Source organism: Leucoraja erinacea, chromosome 35 (assembly GCF_028641065.1).
Source record: "Leucoraja erinacea ecotype New England chromosome 35, Leri_hhj_1, whole genome shotgun sequence".
NCBI lineage: Eukaryota > Metazoa > Chordata > Chondrichthyes > Rajiformes > Rajidae > Leucoraja > Leucoraja erinaceus.
In genome coordinates, this window is record NC_073411.1 from 13,070,185 (window position 1) to 13,076,552 (window position 6,368).

Below are 6,368 nucleotides of genomic sequence, written 5' to 3' on the forward strand. Positions count from 1 at the left end.
CACGCCCATCACCGACAGTCACGCCCCCATAGCTAGTCACGCCCCGCTCCCGGCTAGCCACGCCACGCCCCCATAGCTAGCCACGCCCCCGCCCCCTGTTATCCACGCCCCTCACCGACAGCCACGCCCCCATAGCTGGCCAGCCACGCCCCATAACCAGCCACACCCCGCCCCTCCGGCTAGCCACGCCCCCTCTCATCGACAGCCACGCCCCCATAGCTGGCCAGCCACTCCCCTCCGGATAGCCACGCCCCCATTGGTAGCCACGCCCCCCACATAGGCAGCCCCGCCCCTCCACTGCCCCTGCCCCTCGTGGTAGCCCCGGCCCCCCCGCTGTAATCCCACAAACGTGACCTCGCCCACAGTCATAGATATTTGCTCAAAGTTGTACAAAGCTACTCGTGCAAAGTTTTACAAAGCTACTCGTGCAAAGAAAGTTGTGTAAAGTTGTGCAAAGCTACTCGTGCAAAGAAAGTTGTGCAAAGTTTTACAAAGCTACTCGTGCAAAGAAAGTTGTGCAAAGTTGTGCAAAGCTACTCGTGCAAAGAAAGTTGTGCAAAGTTGTGCAAAGCTACTCGTGCAAAGAAAGTTGTGCAAAGTTGCGCAAAGCAACTCGTGTTAAGTCGTGCAAATAAACTTGTGCAAAGCACCATGTGCAAAGAAACTTGTGCTAAGTTGTGTGAAGAAAGTTGCGCAAAGCAACTTGTGCAAAGTTGTGCAAACGTTGCCTAATTCCTTCGCTCCATAGATGCTGCCTCACCCGTTGAGTTTCTCCAGCTTATTTGTCTACCTTGTGCAAATAAACTTGTGCAGAGTTGTGCGAAGTAATTTGTGCAAAGAATATTGTGCAAAGATGCACAGAAGGATCCCAGGGTAAAAGTAGCAACACAAGTATATAAATGGTAAAGGAGGCACATGGTATGGTTGCGTTCACAGGGTGGGTCTTTAAGTGTAAGAGTCGTGATCCAGATTTATAAGATTTTTGTTTGGCCACGTTTGACGTATTGTTTTCTGTGGTCACCAGAGTTTGCGACCAGACCTGACAGGTGTGTAAAATTATGAGAGGCTGAGGTGGTAAATAGGCGGTGGAGGCAGAGTCGAGATCTGAAACTTCGCCGACTCTGTATAAACCTGTACAAGATTAGATTCAAGCCTTTAACCTACTGCTGGCTACCCAATACTCTAAATCCACTGTATCTCTTGATTTGATTCCGATCTGTAAATCGTTCCTGGGTTTCTGTATAAAACCCTCAGAATCCAATCCTCAAGATTCCAGCCTGACTCGACTCTCTCTCTTGCCGCTTTGTGACATTAACCACTGGGCCAGCCGGCAATCCCACAGCTCAGCCACAAACGTCAGCAAAGCTTCTAATGAAGCTCCCGCTACAGTATTTGAGTTGACACAGCCGCAAGGAAGGACTGAACGGTGTAGGGCCTGCACATGGGGAACCTGCAGGTGGTGGTGTTCCCCTGTGCAGGAAAGAACCGCAGATGGTGGTTTAAACCAAAGATGGGCACAAAAAACTGAAGTACCTCAGCGGGTAGGGTAGTGTATGTATATATAGAGTGAGTATGTGTATATATACACACTGAAATGTTCTTTTCTCTCTCGTTTATCATATCACACTATGTTTACATATTCTGTTGTGCTGCAGTAACTCAAAAATTTCATTGTTCTATGTGGGACACATGACAATAAAACACTCTTGACTCTTGACTCATGGGCCAGTCAGCTTTTCTCCAGAGATGCTGTCTGACCCGCTGAGTTATTCCAGCTTTTTATGTCTATCTTCAGTATTCCCACCTATTGGTTCCAAGTTGCTCCTTGTATTTGGAGTATTAAGGGCCTGTCCCACTTACCCGATTTTTCTGGCGACTTGCCAGCATAGTTGCAGCATGTTGCCGAAATTTTATTAAATGTTGAAAATCCAGCGGCGACCAGAAAAAGGTTGTGGGGTGACGCCTGTTTGGTGGTGAGTAGTCGCCCAAATAGTCGCACCTTTTTCTGGTCTCTCACTCACTTACGAAACTTGCCTCAAACAAAACTTGTGATTCATTCCCTACAATAGCCCCCTCTGACAGTTCCCAGTGTGGAGCGGTGAAATTCACAAAGCAGACTTTACAAAGTAAAACTGAAACTTACGTGGGTGAGTGTGTGGCATTGTCGAGTGCCAAAGACATTTTATTGACAGCAGAGTGAGCAGATAGCACCCACGGTAAACTGACCTCAATATTGCTGAAACCTCTTCCGAAATGACTGAGCATTAATGTAACACTATTACATCCGCTTCTTTCACTTCCGTTTGTTAGTTTTGTTATCAATGGAATATTAAGCCCTATCTTTTGAGAAATATTCTATTACACCAGGCTTGTTTGGCATAGATATCATACAGCAATACGGATCAAAACAGGCCCTTCGGCCCACCCTGTCTATCATACCGGGCTAGTCCCACTTGCCTGTATTTCAATCAATCAATCAATTTTATTTATTATGTATAGCAATTTAAAACCAACTCACTTTGACCAAAGTGCTGTACATCAGAGCAGATCTTCTTTTCGTGTCTTTGAAGCTGGTTGGTTATATGACAGTTTCCCATTCCTTTACACTGCGAGATCCTTTGGGCTGCACTGGTTGAGTAGTAGGGGGCAGACAAGGCAGTGCTGCATTGTATGGTCCTCTTCTCCACATTCACAGGTGGTTTGGCCAGTTTCATAGCCCCATCTGGCCATGGCAGCTTTTGATCACCCTGTTCCTGTTCTCAGGCGGTTGAGCGTCTTCCACTGGACCCATGGTGCTTCTGAGCCTGGAGGGAGGGCTTCAGAAGGAGGGATACCCAAGTCAGTAGGAGGGGGGTTGTCCTCAAGCCTTTTTGTCCATAGTTGGAGTCTGGTTTCTTCCCGTGATGCTATTAGGGGCTGGACATGGCTGAGAAAGCTTCTCCTGGACTTCAGCCATTGGGCCGGGGGTACATGTCCGTAGAGGAGGTGGCGTTCATCACTGGTGGCCTTGGTCATCTCTACTCGGCTGGCGGCTTCCCGTCTCACATCAGCAGGGGCAATGCCAGCGAGGAGGTGCAGGTTGTATCAGAGCAGATACTAATGTGCTACATACAATGGCTCACAGACCTAACAATGCATACATTAACTGTTTACAGCGCCCCCTCAGATGGCCTCAAAAAATGCTAGGGAGTAGAGAAGTAGGTTTAGAGCCCTGATTTAAGGGAGGCGATGGAGGGGGCAGTTCTGATGAGGAGAGGGATGCTGTTGCACAGTCTAGGTGCTGCAACCGCAAAAGCTATTTGGCTATTTCTGTCTATTTATACCTGTATATATATATGTCCTAATGTCTTTTAAAAGTCATTATTGTATCCATTTCTAAAGCCTCCTGTGGCAGCTCATCCCTGATACGACTTACCTCCGAGTGTGAGGTCCCTTTAAAATCTTGCCCCTCTCATCTTAAGGCTACATGTATGTCCTCTACTTTTGAATCCTCTACCATCGGAATAAGGCTGTGAACATTCCCTTATCCATGCTCCTCATGATCTTGTACACCTCAAATAAGATCACCCATCAGCTTCCTGCTCTCCAAAGAAAAAGTCCCAGCCTGTCCAACCTCTCCGGACTGTCAAAGCCACCACAACCAGACATAAAAACATGAGTAGTAGCTCTACTCGATAACCAAAAGTCTGTAGCCCCCTTTTGTTCTGGTAATTTATTTCATTCACATGTTTAAACTATAATGTTTTATTCTTAAGGTTTTAAGTTTTATTCTTAATTGTTTACTGTATATCGTGTTGTTACCTGCACCAAGGCAAATTCCTTGTATGTGTACATACTTGGCCAATAAACTTCATGCATTCATTCCTTATGCCTCAAGCCCCCTAACCCAGGAAATAATAATAATAATAATAATAATAATAATAATGTTTATTTATATAGCACTTTTCAACAAAACCAGTATTTGAACCAAAGTGTTTTACAGAGATTGATTAAATTAATTGAACAGATCAAATGCCAATAAATCCATACAAAACAAAAAAGAGAAAAAAGACACAGAACAGCACACTATAGAAATCAACATGAAACGTCCCCCCACAGCAGAATTCACTGTGGGGGAAGGCACTAAAAACATCCAGTTCTCCCCCCTCATAGTCCACCCGAGGTTGGGGTCTATATGTGGCCTCCTCAGCCAACTCGATGTTCTCAGGCCCTCTGCCGCGAAGCTGGATCATCGGCGTCGGGTGAACATTCTTCAGGAAAAGGTCCTGGTGAATCTCTTCTGCACCCTTTCTAACGTAATGCCATCCTCCCTATAACTGAGCGACCAGAACTTCACCCAATACTCCATGTATAGTCTCACAAATGACGTGTATATCTGTATCATGATGCCCCAACTTTTGTACTCAATATCTTTCCACAGCTGCCAGGAATCCGTCAGGAATCCTGGCGACTGCGCAGGACTGGCAGCTTTCTGTAGACCTGGTGAGACAGCTGAAGTTCCCACAGCACGTTGCCACGACCACCCTGAGGCCAGACAGTCTCCTGGTCTCAGAGGCAACTAAAAACATCGTCTTGTTGGAACTGGCAGTGCCTTGGGAGGACCGTCTGGAGGAGAGGAAGTTGACCAAGTACGAAGAGCTGGAAGGCAAGGTTGGCTGCAGAGGTTTTGCAGGGCAATCGCTGTACAAAGCCTTGAGTGCGCTGGGCATCATCGGAGTAGAGAGGAGAAGAGCCATCAAGAACACCACAGAGGCAGCGGAGAAGGCCTCGAGATGGCTCTGGATCAGGAGAGAAGGTCCATGGGGAGGAGAGAGTGCCACCTGAACACAAGTCGTGGTCTGATCAACCACGGCTGGGTCGCCTGGGGACTCAGAGTTCCCCAGTTCTGATGGGGTGTGGGCTCAGATCTGATACACCAACATTGTGTGTTTCTCTCTCCACAAATGCTGCCCGACCGACTGAGCTTTTCCAGCATTTCCTGTATTCAGTCCTCACATCTCACGTAACTCGATGAATTGAGCCATTCCAGGTGCTGCAGAAACATGATGCGTTGTTTGTCCCTGGAGGTGTGTGGTTATTGATGGTGGAGATATGATTTCATTAGAGGCTGAGTGAGATGAGAACTCTGCGTAATATATTGGTGAGATTTACAGTCAAATGATCAATTAACAGGAAATAGCAGAGTGTTGTGGCCTGGAAATGGTTTCATTTGTGAAAGATTTTACGCATTTGGTGAGCTGTTGATGTCCAATACCTCGTCAGACCCGAACAAACTCTGGGAAAACTCAGTTGTGGTTTTATCAGTCCTTCGAATTAAACATAACATTCATATCTGCTCACACAAATGAATCAAAAAGATCCCGTCAACAATATTTGGGACTAATATTTGCAACTCAAATAAACAGGTCACAAGTCTTGTGACAGGTCTTGACCCGAAACGTCACCCATTCCTTCTCTCTAGAGATGCTGCCTGTCCCGCTGAGTTGCTCCAGCTCTTTGTGTCTATCTTCAGTGTAAACCAGCATCTGCAGTTCCTCCTTACACAAACAGGTTATCAGGTTCTTTTCACCATCTTGCTGTGGGATCTTGCAGTGTAAGACCTGCCTGTGCACATCCTACACAGCAGATGGGAACACGGCTCAGTTTAGTTTATTGTCACGTGTACCGAGGTACAGTGAAAAGCTTTTGTTGCACGCTATCCAGTCAGCAGAAAGACAATGCATGATTACAATCCAGCCATTTACAGTGTCCAGATACATGATAAGGGAATAACGTTTAGTGCAAGGTAAAGCCTGCAAGGTCCAATCAAGGATAGTCCAAGGTTCACCAACGAGATAATATTAGTTCAGCACTGCTCTCTGGTTGTGGTAGGATGATTCAGTTGCCTGAGAACAGCTGGGAAGAAACTGTCCCTGAATTTAGAGGTTTAAGAAGGAACTGCAGATGCTGGAAAATCGAAGGTAGACAAAAATGCTGGAGAAACTCAGCAGGTGCAGCAGCATCTATGGAGCGAAGGAAATAATTTCCTTCGCTCCATAGATGCTGCTGCACCCGCTGAGTTTCTCCAGCATTTTTGTCTACCTGAATCTAGAGGTGTGCGTTTTCACACTTCTGTACCTCTTGCCCGATGGGTGAGGGGAGAAGAGGGAGTGACTGATCCTTGATGATGCTGCTGGCCTTGCCAAGGCAGCATGAGGTGTAGATGGAATCGATTGAAGGGAGGTTGGTTTTGTGTGATGGTCTGGGCTGCGTCCACAATTCGCTGCAGTTGCACGTGGTCTTGGATGGAGCTGTTGAGTCCGGAGAAGTCAAGTCAAGTCAAGTTTATTTGTCACATACACATACGAGATGTGCAGTGAAATGAAAGT